The sequence below is a fragment of the Lathyrus oleraceus genome, chromosome 5 (assembly GCF_024323335.1).
Source record: "Lathyrus oleraceus cultivar Zhongwan6 chromosome 5, CAAS_Psat_ZW6_1.0, whole genome shotgun sequence".
NCBI lineage: Eukaryota > Viridiplantae > Streptophyta > Magnoliopsida > Fabales > Fabaceae > Lathyrus > Lathyrus oleraceus.
In genome coordinates, this window is record NC_066583.1 from 371070419 (window position 1) to 371084931 (window position 14513).

Below are 14513 nucleotides of genomic sequence, written 5' to 3' on the forward strand. Positions count from 1 at the left end.
GAACTCTGCCAGCCAGGTCTCTCCATTTCTAGGCATACTCCTTGAAATTCTCCTTAGCACCCATTGACATGCTTTGTAGCTGCATGCAAGTAGGTGCTAAATCAGCATTGTATTGGTATTGCCTGTAGAAGGCCTCAGCAAGATCATTCCAATCACGGATATTGACACTCTCCAATTGATAGTACCATTCCAATTGAGCTCCAGACAAGCTCTCTTGGAAGAAATGAATCCATAACTTCTTATCAGCAGTATGTGGTTGAATCCTCCGGACATAGGATCTTAAATGCAGCTTGGGACATGAGACACCATCATACACCACAAAAGCAGGAACCTTGAAACCAATAGGTATAACCACTCCAGATATTAAACTCAGATCTTCAAAATCCAGCCCAGAAGATTTTTGTAACTCCATAGCATTCATTCTATCCACCAGCATCTTGTACTATCTTCATTAGGATCATGATAATAATTTGCTTCAGAATCAGAATCTCCCACAGTATCATGGGGACTACCTCCCTCTTTCTCAGAATTTTCAGACTCATAATCATCAACCTGTTCCTTTATCTTGATAGGGCCTCTGAATCTTCTTCCCAGATTGATAAGGCCTCCTGATCTTCTAGTCTTCTTCTTCTTCTTAGCCAGCAATGTCTTCAACTCATCTTGCCCCTTGGACAAGTTCAGAATCAACTTTTGGAATTGTGCATTCTGAGCCTGGAGATCTTTGACAGTCTGTTCAAGAGCCATTTCTGCTGAGGTAAACAGCGAGAAGATAAGATACCTGTTCATAAGAAACCTATGATGCAATAATATGGTATGTAGATGCTTATGCAATGTTTTCAAGGACCGTAGGATTTAAATTTGTTTAAACCACCAAAAAGTAAACTTTTATTAGTAATAAACTTGTTTGCCCCTTGGGCTTACAAAAAATGAAATGAATACAAAAAATGGGGTTTTAAGTCTCCCATGGACGTTTCCTCTTTGTGTTGAGGTATGAGTTGAGATTCCGCTCCTCGTGAAGTTGTTTTGTTAGCTCCAGGATTCTTTCCTGACTTGCCTTGTAATGAGTCTTAAAAGTATCTCTTTGCTCCTTCAACTGGATCCAGGACCTCTGTAACTCTTCCATGTCAGTGGGCATGTCTGGATGAAGAATGATGTAAGAAGTATCTCCTTCAGCAACAGGCTCCAGGTAACTGGCAGGATAGCAGGATATGGCATCATAAGAGTCTAAGCACGAGATCGTACCCATCTGAGATATGGTTCCATAGGAATAGTGTACTTGGGTTCCAGAGTCTTGTTGTCAACCTTGTTCACTTTACCCCATGCTCGTATGAACCTTTGACGGTAACCTTGAAGATCGTTGTCGTAGTCGAACACAATACCCTGAATAAGCATGTCATGAAGACCATCAGTCCGAGCGTAACCAAACTGACGTAGAGCTAAAGAAGGGTTGTAGGTAATGCCCCCTCTTATGCCAAGGAGTGGCACATTAGGGAACTCCCCACAACGGTCAATGATGGTAACATTCTCCATAGATCTAGAGCACCAACGAATATCTGAATGAGAAAGTGACATAATCCTCTTGGACCACCTGAACCCTTGTTCATTCTTCATCACTGATCGAGGAAGGTGAGAAATAAACCACCTAGATAATAGAGGTATGCAACACATCAGAGTTCCTCGTGCCTTCGTAGTACGGGTATGAAGAGAGTGTAAGATGTCTCCAAGTAATGTAGGCACTGGATTGCGAGTCAGAAATATGTTGATGGCGTGTACGTCTATGAACTGGTCTGGATTGGGGAACAATACTAAGCCATAAATCGATAGGGCTAAGATCTCCTCAAAAGCATCATAACTCATAGCCTTCAGGAATACTTGAGCTTTCTCCATCAATACCTTAGCAAGAATACCCTTAACTCCACTCCTTGTTTCTAGGACAATGTCTGATTTCTTTAAATGTAAGGTTGCAGCAATGACTTCAGGTTTAGGCTCTTTTTCCAAGCCTGTGAAGGGTTTCTGATCAAGAATAGGTATACCCAGAAGCTTGGAGAACTCTTCCATTGTAGGAACCAGCTGATAGTCGGGAAATATGAAGCAATGATGTTTAGGGTCAAAGAACTGAAACAGGACACTCATCATGTCTTCATTGAACCCTGAAGTGACTAGATCCAGTAGGTGACCATGCCTCTTGATGAACTGGGAGTTTTCAGAAACTTGAGAGACCAATTCCTTAAGCTTAGGAGGTATTCCTACAAAGTTGATCCGGATAGTATTTCTACGAGCAGAAGCCATGACCTGCAACAAAGAACAAAGATAAATCCTTTGGTCCTTGAAATGGTTAGTGAAAATGCTATGCTTATGATGCATGATGATGCTATGATGTTATGCTCAATCACAAACATGTGGCACACACAAACAAGTCACACAATAGCCCTAGGTTTGAAGGCTTGCATGAGGTTTAAAGGTAAGTACCCTCCCCTGAAGTTTAGTTGATTCATCCTGTCCTACAAAAGTAACCAGGTTCTAAGGGATCTCAAAATCATTGATCCTTCACAAGGGTGGTTGTTCAGTAGGCAACTTACTTGCCAACTAAAACCCTCCAAGTTTAGGATCTCAATGAGTGTAGTATCGAGTATCAACCAACTTCAGTCTTCACCAAAGCCGGTTATCTCACTACTTTCTAAAGGCCAAGATGGGATGACTAGGGTTCTAAAAGTCAGTTAGTGTATTGACAACATATGGCAGCCTCATATTATCCTCAACTTGCCTAAGGAACATAAGCACCAACCAAGAAGTCACACTAACTATGGCCACCAGATCAACCATATCGATATACATCGTACAGTTTCCTTGGTCTATTGCCATTTACCTAAGGTACACTAGATCCGGGTTAGGGTCTTTCACACATAAGAGCACCCAACAGATAAGTATAAAGCAAACAAGGCAAACAATTTTAAAGTGACTTTAGTTAAATGTTGCGGATAGCAAGAGTCGCCACCGACTTTTATTTTATCCAAAAGGAAAGGACATAAAAGAACAGGAAAGACCTTAAAAAGATTTTGAGTTCGGGGGGTAGGTTATACAAAGGGAAGGTATTAGCACCCTTTATATCCATGGTTATCCATGGGCTCTTAGTTACTTAGCTCACTTTGTTTGTTTGCAAGAGTGTAGTGTGTGATTAGAAAAATTTCTTTAAGTACTTTGTAATGACCCTCGTATGGGTGTATACAAAGCCTAGTTTAGAAATTGTGAGGTGTAAAAGTAATTTTGAAAAGTGTGAGCAAGTAACTATGAGATACCTACCCTAGATTAAGTCTTTCGTGTTCTCGTATATTCTTTCAATGGTAAGACTGTCCCTATTATTAAGGAATAGGTAGTCATTACCTTGGATGTGTTTAAGGGGCGGGCGTAGGGTCATCGTATGGTCAATGAAGGCAACATAAGGGGTGTCTTTAGCAACTCGTAGGGACTATCATCATATTTACCAAAGGGACAAGATCATTATATCGTAGGCAACCTCGTAGGGACTTGATCTTTTAAGTTTATAGGGACTTGTGATTTTTCTATTTGAAGGGACTTTGCTTAAGACACCCCTATTTTCGAGGGACTTGACCATTTAAAGAAGGCAACCAAGAGGAATACCCTAGGAAGTACAGATGGCGATCAAAGATCGACCTACGTGTGTGAGTGTTATTTTTCAGATATTTGTCTTGAATTTAATTTTCTAAGTTCAATTATTTACAGTTAGTTTTTTGCACTCCCTAAATTACTAACCACGCAATAAACATTTACAAAAATAAAAGCAAGAAAAATAAATTCCTAAACTATTACATGGCTATGGGACAGATACATAATAATCAGGCGAGAAAGAATAAATTTACAACCTATACATTTGTTCCTAATATTATAAATAAAACAAAATTAAAATAAGGAAAATAAAAAGCAAAAATAAAATAGATAAAAGCAATAATAATAAATAAATAAAAATAAATAATAATAAAATAATAAATAAACAATAATAAAAAAACAATAAAAATAAAATAATAATAAAAAATAAAAATTAGAATTTTAAAAGAAATTATTTTAGGTTAAACAAGTTTTTAGAAGTTATTAGAAAAATATGAGTTTAAAATAAATTAGTAATAATAAAAGAATTTAAAATACATTAATGTACAAATTATAAAATAAAAGAGTTATATGAAAAATATTAAGTTAGTTATTTATAAAATAAATAAAGATTATAGAAAATATCAAATTATTAGATTAATAGATTTATTATTATTATTCAATTAGAAAAATGGTCAATTAGATTTTATTTACAAAATATATAAGGATTTATTATTATAAGTAAGTAATAAAAAAAATTATTAAAATAGTTAGTATTTATTATTTATTTACAAAAATATAAAGGTTATAGAAAAATATTGAATAATTAATTTAGTAGGTTTTCACGCCCTACATTACTAAACCACGCAGTTAATATAGGATCAATGGCAGGAATTTAAATGGCAGAAAAATGAATGGCAGAAAAATAAAATGGCAGAAAATAAATGGCAGAAAATAAAATCCTAATTATTACAACGCTTTGGTGCAGTTACATAATAAAGATGGCGAAAAGTAAAACTGAAAATATTACAAGTTAAAACTTAAAATATTACAAGGGCGAAGCAGTTACAGTGTATGAATAACATAAATAAGAGTGAAAATAGGAAATAATAATAAGGTTTGTTAAGGTTTAAGAAAATGTTTATGGTTTAGAGGAAACAACACGGTTAAAGTTTTAGGTTTGAAATTTAGTGTTTGTGACGAAATTGTCAGGGTTTAGGAAAAATCAGGGTAGTTAGTTATGAAAAAAATGTGCAGATCTAAATATATGTATATAAAAAAAATATGAATTAAAAAAAAACAGCAGCGTTGCTAGCGCAAAATTGCGATCATCGCAACTGGATCGGATAACACAAATGTCACGCCTCATACACGTATATGTGAAAACGGCGTATTGACACGATCCGATCCGAAAACATAATCAAATTATAACATAAAATAGAAAATATATATATATATATATATATATATATATATTATATATATATATATATATATATATATATATATATATATATATATATATTTAACACACTAGTTACATATATGAACATGTATTTGAAATACAGTAACAAATATATCAACAAAATAGATAAAGTATATATCATATATAAACTATTACCAAACTGTGTGTACGATAGTATAGATCAGCCACTCTCAGTTTCTCTTTTTTTGTTCTGTCTTTTGGCCTCCCTCTATCAGTCATGCTAGTAAATATATATAGGAACAAATTAGGTTAATGATAATGGGCCTAAGTTTATTTTGAAACCCAATATTAAATTAAAAACTGAATAAAGTTAAATAATTAAAATAGTTAAAATTAAAATAAAAACTAATTAACCTATTTATTTATTCTAGACTCAATATAAAAATAAATAGACTAAAAAAAATAAAAGTCGGGCACCAAAATGCTCGAAAAAATAAAATGAACACGTCAAAATAATCAGCGCGAAATAAATGACTCGGAAAAATACAGCGTTTGGTCAGATTTTGAAATAAAAATTATGACCGTTTAAACTGCTCAGACTGATCAACATATGACCAAAAATAGTCGTAAAAATATTTTTAGCATGTCAAATTAAACCACGTGAACCGCAGATTAATGTTACCGACATTTGCAAACTTAAACTTGACATTTTTTCGTTGACTAATTTTAGGCACAGTTAAAAAAGTTAATTTGACCAGTGTGTTTGTAAATTCCGAGAAATTATTCCGGGTAATATTAAGACAGAAAAAAATGTTATGCTATGAAGATGATGCAAATGAATGTGAAACAAAAAAATGGTTAGAGTTAAAAATAGAGGGCAAATTTTGGGGTGCAACATCTAGAAATACATACTTCAGATTTGCTGGTAGTTGTTTCAACTCTGCCCCTGTTTTGGGTTCTTGAGTGATTTCTGATGGTGGGGGTGGTCTTAAATCTTCCCACTGGTATGGCTTAGATCTAATCCATTCAGGTTATTTCTCCATCATAGCGAGCACTTCAGAATCCCCCTCATCTTCATCACTTTCGAAAATTGATAAACTCAAAACACGTTCTAACGGTGATTGGGGCATTTTCTTTTCAATTTCTTAAGCAATTACCTGGTCTATCATCTCTATAGTGTGGCTTGTATCAATATCATCTTTGTATTGCATCGCGTTCCGCACATCAATTTTTATCTTTTCATCATAGACTTTGAGGGTCATCGTTCCTTCCTCTATGTCTATCATGCATCGTCCTGTCTCTAAAAATGGTCTGCCCAATATGAGAGGAATTTCCTCATCTTCAGGCATTTCCAGAATGACAAAGTCAACTGGAAAAACAAACTTATCGATCTTTACCAGAATGTCTTCCATTATTCCATAAGGTCGCCTAACAGAGCAATCGACAAACTGAAGCATCATCCGAGCATCTTAAACAGTACCAAGGCCTAATTTCTTGTAGATTAATAGTAGCATCAAACTCACACTTGCTCCCAAGTCAATCAGAGACTTCTTGAATTTTCTATCACCAATAGTGCAAGGAATAGTAACCGATCCCCTATCTTTCTTTTTCACTGGGATTTTCATACCTTGAAGAATGGAACTACATGTTTCAATCAGGATGATCGGGTCTATATCAGTGGAGCGCTTTTTGGAGATGATGTCTTTCATGAACTTGGCATATATTGGCATTTGTTCTAGCGCCTCAGAAAATGGAATATTTATTTCAAGCTTTTTGAACATTTCCAAGAACTTCTAAAAAAAATTCATGTTGATCTTTCTTCTTCTGTCTCGGAGGGTAAGGGAGTTTGATGACTGGTTTAGGAACTTTTTCTTTCTCCTTGACAGGCATTAGTATTACTTCTTTATTTTGGTTCTTGGTTTCCTTGATTTCTAAATCCACTTCTAACAATCCATCTTCCTCCATATTGTTTTCTTCCGTTGACTTTCCACTTCTGGTTACTACAGCGTCAACATTGTTATGCTCCCGCGGATTTGTCACCGTACCACTGGGTAAGGTGCCCGGAGCTTGAGAATTTGAAGCTAAATGTTATGCTATCTAACCCATTTGGACTTCGAGATTTTTTATGGAGGCAGTGGTGTTTTTCTGATTGGTTCTAATTTCTTCTTGGAACTGCATATTGTGGGCGGCTAATTTTTCAATGGTAATCTCCCATTCTTCCTTTTTAGGTGCTTGTTGTTGATACTGAGTCTGATATTGTCATGTACCCTATTGCGGAACATTCCCTCTCTGATCCTTCTAGGAGAAATTATGATGATTCTTCCAACCTGGGTTATAAGTGTTGGAGTAGGGATTATTCTGCTTTAAGAATTTGATCTCTTAAATTTGTTGGGGGGTAGCAAAGTAATAAACCGTGTGACGAGGTCCATTAAAGATTTCACAAGTGATGGCTTGAGTCGGCTGGACTTGAGCTATCTGTTGAGTACCTATATTCATAGCTTTTAATTTCTTTTCTACTTCGGTAGCAACTGTGTCTTCCAGACGAATTTTATTAGCTTCCAATTTTAGATCAATTACCCCTTCTAGCTGGCTAGTACACCTATCGTATAATTCTAGATGCTCATTGGCAGCTATTGCTTCAATAATCCTTTTAATACGATGGATATTGAGAAATTTATTGAGCCACCGACTGCTGTATCAATCAACTATTTTGTCTTTATTTTCAGCCTGTTAACAAACATCTGCATTTGTTCAGTTTGATCCATATTATGAGTTGGACACGCTACTAAGACCCTTTTGAATCTTTTGTAGGCACCTCCCAATGATTCACCATCCTTCTGTTTGAAGTTCAGTTTTCATACCTTTTTCTCAGGAATACTGATGTTGGAAAGTACTCATTTAAGAATGCAATTTCCATCTCCTCCCATGATGTGATACTTCCGGCTGAGAGAGAATAGAAACCATTCTTCCGCATCTTCAACTAAAGTGAACGGGAACATTCTCAATTTTTTTGCTTCATCAGTATGACCATCAATTTTCAAAATAGTGCTCATCGTCAGAAATCTTTGTAGGTGCTTATTGGCATCTTCATTAACCTTTCCAGTGAAAGTTTTTCTCTCCAGTTGATTGATTGTGCTAGGATGCAATTGAAAATTCGTCACATTTACCGGTTGGTTGACAATAGTCAGTCTACCACCCAACGCCTTTGCACCTTCATAGTCACCTATGAGTCTTTCCGGAGGTGGAGGAGGTGGAATCGGAGGACTATCAACCATTGGTTCTTCTTCAAAATCGAAGGGATCATAGGTAACCTCTTATTTGGAATCCACTCTTGCGTTCCTGCATCTCCGGTGAAGGGTTCTCTCGATTTCTGCATCAAAAAGAAATTTAGCTAAGGGTTCTCCTCGGATACACAAACTAGTAAATTATACTATATAAATGACAGAAAAATAATTTTATTGTAGAGCAACAAAATTTTAATTGAACTCTAAAAGGAAACTCTATATTTTGGCAGTCCCCAACAAGGGCGCCAAAAACTTGATCGGAAAAATAACAAGTGTACTATTTTTCCTGTTATAGTAATAAATGGGAAATTCCCTGAATGTCGATCTCAAGGACTACAAGTTAATATTGAGTTCAATTCATCGTTCAATTAAACAAAAATTATAATTGGGATTTTTAAATTCAAAAATATAAAAATAAAGGCAAATGAAATAATAATGAAAAATAAGGGTTTGCAAGGTAAGAGGAACAATGTCAAGGAAGGTGTATGATTTATCCCTGTAACAACTATGAGTCACTATTGCATCAACAAATATCAATTACTATCAGTTCTCAAGGGTATTTTCTCCCAAGTCCTTGGTGAGAAAACCTTTAATCATTCTACCCTAATTTCTATGTCCATAGGCAATTAGGGTGAAGTTAAGCTTTATTATATCAAGAATGCTCTGATTCATACAGGGTATCCCTAGTCCTAGGTGACATCTACTATAGAGTAATCTAATGAAAATCTTATCAATGGCGGTCCAGCCTTATTGATAACCATACAACGATCTCGATTGGTCCGAAAGAGAAAGCATTAAACACATCAAAAGATTACCATAAAAATAATATTATAAATCAATTGTAAACTCACAATCATTACAATTCTAAATCAGGGACACCCCCTAGAATTGAGGGGTTTAGCTACTCATATTGTTCAAAACAAATTCAAGATAAAAAATACACATTACAAGTAATTGGATGACTTGGATCTTTAATCGCTTCTGCTCATGAAAACCTTCCGCTCTCCGAATTCCTTGATCTCTATAATCCTTGCCTGTCTGACAATATTGTGTTCGCCTCGTTCCAAGATGATCTTTTATTTGGTAGAAGGTCCCCTAATATAGTGAAAATCCCTAGGCAAAAGGTGAAAAACTCTAAAACATCCTTACAACTCAAGCCCGAAAATGAGAAAATTATGGGTCTGGGCTGACACGGGTGGCCATGTCAGCTAACTGCCTAGCCTGACACGCCCATGGAGATGTAGCACGGCTTGGTATTGGCCTGACATGATCGGCCGTGTCAGGCTTCTGCCTTCAATCTTAGTTCTCCTTCTGCCTGACACGGCTCGTGTCAGGTGACATGGGTGGCCGTGTCAGGCCTCTTGTACTGAGTGTTTTCCTTCCTTCGCTTGCCTGAACTCCTCAATGTCTTGCTTCGAGTTCCTCGGTTCTTCTACCTGGACCTGTATGACAAAAACACAGACATCCCACGCATAAAATCACGAAAATATAAAATAAAAATGATAATTAATAGAAATTCTAAAATATCTTACAGGGAATTAAAATTGACTTTAAAGGTACCAAAATGCTTGCACAATGTCTCAAAATCCTCGGTTTCTTGCCGGATCAGTAACGAAAACTCAATGAAAATGGTGACTGATCATATATCAATATTTAGCCTTCGGTTCATATTTCTCCGACCAATTCCTCCTAACTCACATCTTTGTTGAAAATAATTGTTTGTAATTTCGTACATAAAGATTCAGGAAATATGGGATCTCCGTCTACACAAGCAAATTGTCGATAAAACTCCAAAATGGCATTTTCTTTTGACCCTACTTTTTTCCCCTCCCTTTCATTGAGGAAAGACAAGAAAATTTTGGGGTAACAAACGTTATCAAGAATTTCACTTAAATTTGAACCCATAGCTGATGATAGAACTAGAATAGATATTTTATGTTTCCTACTTACACGAGCCCATATCCTTGCTTTTCTATTAATTTCTAACTCCAATCTTCCTCCCCAATCTGATATTATTGTGCCACTATAAACTGAAATTCCGTTATGGTCCATTTCTGACCGATAATAGATACCGAGGCTTTTCAATATTTGATTGATTATTATTCTATATATTCCATTTATTATAAAAGTTCCCAAGGAATTCATTAGAGGAATGTTTCCAATAAAAATAATTTGTTCTTGGATATTCCGACTGTTTTTCCAAATTAATCCCGCAGATATATATAATTTAGAGGAATATGTAAGTGATTCATATACAACATCTTTTTCTTTTATTGAGGGTTCTACCAATTGATATGTTTCCACAAATAACTGAAATTCACTTTCTTGGTCTGTATCTTCAATTTTTAGAAACTTCAAAAGTTCTTCTGTTAAGCCCCGATCAATGAATCTACAAAATCATTCAAATTGTATTTGATTCAATCCGGGTAGTGTAGACATTCCTTCATTCCTAACCCCAAGCATTTTTTATTCCCCCCCCCCCCTTATAGAAAATATCCCATTATTTGCTGTCATTCTTCATCGAATCACATGAATAAATTTATCAATAATGGAATTTCTGTTCTTTTTACTTTACTGAATCACATGAAACTTTACCTAACCACGTCTATGAAATACATATTATGAAAAGAGGAAATTGGATACTGCAATTAAAATTTGCAACAAAACAAATAGAATTGAACTTGTAATATCAATGGAAACAAATGGATAAATTTCACGTAGACCTCAGGTCGGGTATTTTTTACAATCTAAAAAAATGAATTCTATTTATACTATTAGTATAGTATGATATTCCATATTCCAATTCGATTGATATCCAAAAAATAAATTCAGTATTTGCTCGGCTCCATGAGAGAAAGATATAAAAAATAAAATAATCAGAAAAAAGCGAGAATCAATTTGCAAATTCTTCCTCAATTAATTAAAAGAATGAAATTGGTTGGTATTATGACAATACTAGGTAGCATAGATATCATTACGGGAGAAGTTGATCATTAAAATGATAATTTATACAACGAAAGTCCAAGATATAAACTCCTTTTCCGGATTGGAATCTTTCAAAGAGGTCTATGGAATTCTATGGATACTTGTACCAATTTTGATTCTTGTCTTGGGAATCACACTAAGTGTACTAGTAATTGTATGGTTAAAAAGAGAAATACTTGCAGGGGTACAACAACGTATTTGACATGAATATGTTGGTTGTTTTGGAATTCTTCAAGCTCTAGCAGACAGAACAAAACTATTATTCAAAGAGAATCTTATTCCATCTATGGGAGATATTCGTTTATTCAGTATCGGACCATCCCTATCAGTCATATCCATTCTAATAAGTTATTCAGTAATTTCCTTTGGCTATAACTTTGTTTTATCTGATTTCAATATAGGTGTTTTTTTTTCATGGATTGCTATTTTGAGTATTGCTCCCATTGGACTTCTTATGTCAGGATATGGCTCAAATAATAAAATATTCCTTTTTGGGTGGTCTACGAGCTGCTGCTCAATCGATTAGTTATGAAATACCATTAAATCTATGTATCTTATCAATATCTCTATGTGTGATTCGTTGAAACCGAAAAAGCTATTTGATGTTATTACTATGCTCCTCTATTTATAGTACTATATTTCTATATAGTACTATATATGAAAGGAGGCTAATAAATTGAATAGAAACCTTCATTATCCTTATTTTCTTTTTCATAGTTCTGATTGAAGAACTAAATTAGATAGTTATATGAGTGAAATAAAACAGCTTCTATTTAATCTAATTTCAGAATACTCTATTACTCCTAGTTAGTAGATAGTATAATGATTTGAATGAAAGGGCAGTAAAAATATGGAGTCTCATTTTCTATGTATAATAATGAAATAAAATGATAAACAAAAGAGGCCATTTTACCCAAGATTGGATAATTTGTCATCCTGTTTTGAAGCGGTCTCAAAAGCCCAACCTTATTGAGTTTTAGTTACCATTTTTATGAATTCTCATAGATATATAAAAATAAGGGGGATTAATAAAAAAGAGTGAATGGTTAGAAACACCAAGATACACAAAGGATTAGTAACACAGATTTTATAAATTATCCAAAAGAAAATTTATGCAGAATATAAAAAGAATACTAATTGGGGCTTTAAGTTGGTAGAAAAAAGAAAGCAGTACTCCCCACAACTCCGATCCAGAGTATGCTTCAATCCACTCACTAAATAAATTACTATCAGGAATGGAAAAATCCTTTAAAAATTTTGCAAGTCCCTTTTTCATAGCACAAAAAAGAAGAATAGGAAGAAAAATAATAAGAAATCAAAAAGGAAAAATAGATTTCTCTTTCGTTTTTGATTTATTATATCCATACTCATGGAGATCAAATTCACATCATAATTAAGAATTAAGAAACAAATGTCTAATTATTTTTCGTCATTCAAAATCATGAGGATAATTGAGAATTATAAAAGAGTATTTTATTGAAGAATTCAGTTATTACTCAACAAAGTTTTTTTAGGGATGAGATCAATTCAGAAGTGCCTTAATTGGATCTTTTATTAAAATAGATTTTTCTTACTTATTTCGTTATTTGTAGAACAGACAGCTTTGAATTGGTCTAATTCAAAACCGTTCCATAGATTTTCATTTTTTATATCTTAGGGATATATCAAGAGATAAATAATCGATTCGGTCCTTAGATTTACTTAAGACTTTCCAGGAGCCGCATGAGGTGAAAATATCATGTACGGTTCTGTAATAGAGATGGGAACAATAATGTTATCATCGACTAGGATTATCTAACAGTTTAAGTACAATTGATATAGTTGATGCGCAATCAAAATATGGTTTTCGGGGTTGGAATTTGTGGCATCAACCTATGGGTTTCATCATTTTTATAATTTCTTCGCTAGCAGAATGTGAAAGATTACCTTTTGATTTACCAGAAGCAGAAGAAGAATTAGTAGCTGGTTATCAAACAGAATATTCAGGTATTCGATTTTGGTTTATTTTACGTTGTTTCCTATTTAAACCTTTTAATTTCTTCATTATTTGTAACAATTCTTTACTTGGGCAGTTCAAATATTTCTATTCCGTACATATTTTTTTCTGAATTTTTTGAAATAAATAAAACATACGGAGTTTTTGGAACTACAAGTGATCTCTTTATTACATTAGCTAAATGCTATTTTTTATTATTCGTTTCTATCATAACAAGATGGTCTTTGCCTAGGCTAAGAATGGATCAATTATTAAATCTTGGATGGAAATTTCTTTTACCGATTTCTATAGGTAATCTATTATTAATAACTTCGTCTCAATTGTTTTCGCTGTAAAAGAAAGATGGATCTTTTATATTCATTACTTGTCTCAAATAAGAGAAAGAAATCAAACAAAACTATACTATTCATAGATATTTATGATATGTTCCTTATGGTAAATGGGTTCATGAATTATGGTCAACAAACACTACGAGCTGCAAGGTACATTGGTCAAAGTTTCATGATTATCTTATCTCACGCAAATTGTTTACCTGTATGTCCTATAGATTTACCCGTTGTTGATTGGGAAATGGAAACAGATATTCGAAAGAAGCGATTGCTAAATTACAGTATTGATTTCGGAATCTGTATTTTTTGTGGTAACTGTATTGAGTATTGTCCAACAAATTGTTTATCAATGACTGAAGAATATGAACTTTCAACTTATGATCATCATAAATTGAATTATAATCAAATTGCTTTAGGCCGTTTACCAATGTTAATAATTGATGATTATACAATTCAAACAATTCAAATCGAAAAAGATAATTTTTTATAATTAAATACAGTTCTTAAAAAAACCTAAGAAAAAAAGAAACTTTATTTTGTAGTACTTGATCTGGTCACTGATTGTGAAATTTCATTCTTGTATTCCAAGAAGCATAACTATATTGATTGCGTCTACTCGAAAGAGACCCTTGGTACCCCATTGACAATCGTAATACAAGTTATATATAACCCTTAGACACCTTTCTAAATGGTCATAATTCATGAATGGATGTCATGCTTCATGAACACATTTTAGAAAAGATTTTCATGAAAGAATGCATTTCCTTCTGCCACGGGTTCAATGGTAATTGATTACCCAATATGGTGTAATTGATAACTCCTGAGCCAATGTTAAAAAATTTGAAATTTTTTACTGTGTAATCGATTACCCAGAACATCGTAACCAATTA

The 14513-nt window shown here is 34.0% G+C and overlaps 2 pseudogenes; one reads left to right on the top strand and one right to left on the bottom strand.

Annotated features, from left to right (window-relative positions):
• Nucleotides 1–9952: 9952 nt before the first annotated feature.
• LOC127080782 (DNA-directed RNA polymerase subunit beta-like) lies at nucleotides 9953–10827 on the bottom strand (annotated as a pseudogene).
• A 241-nt stretch (nucleotides 10828–11068) lies between these two features.
• On the top strand, nucleotides 11069–14113 carry LOC127080783 (NAD(P)H-quinone oxidoreductase subunit 1, chloroplastic-like; annotated as a pseudogene).
• Nucleotides 14114–14513: the final 400 nt, after the last annotated feature.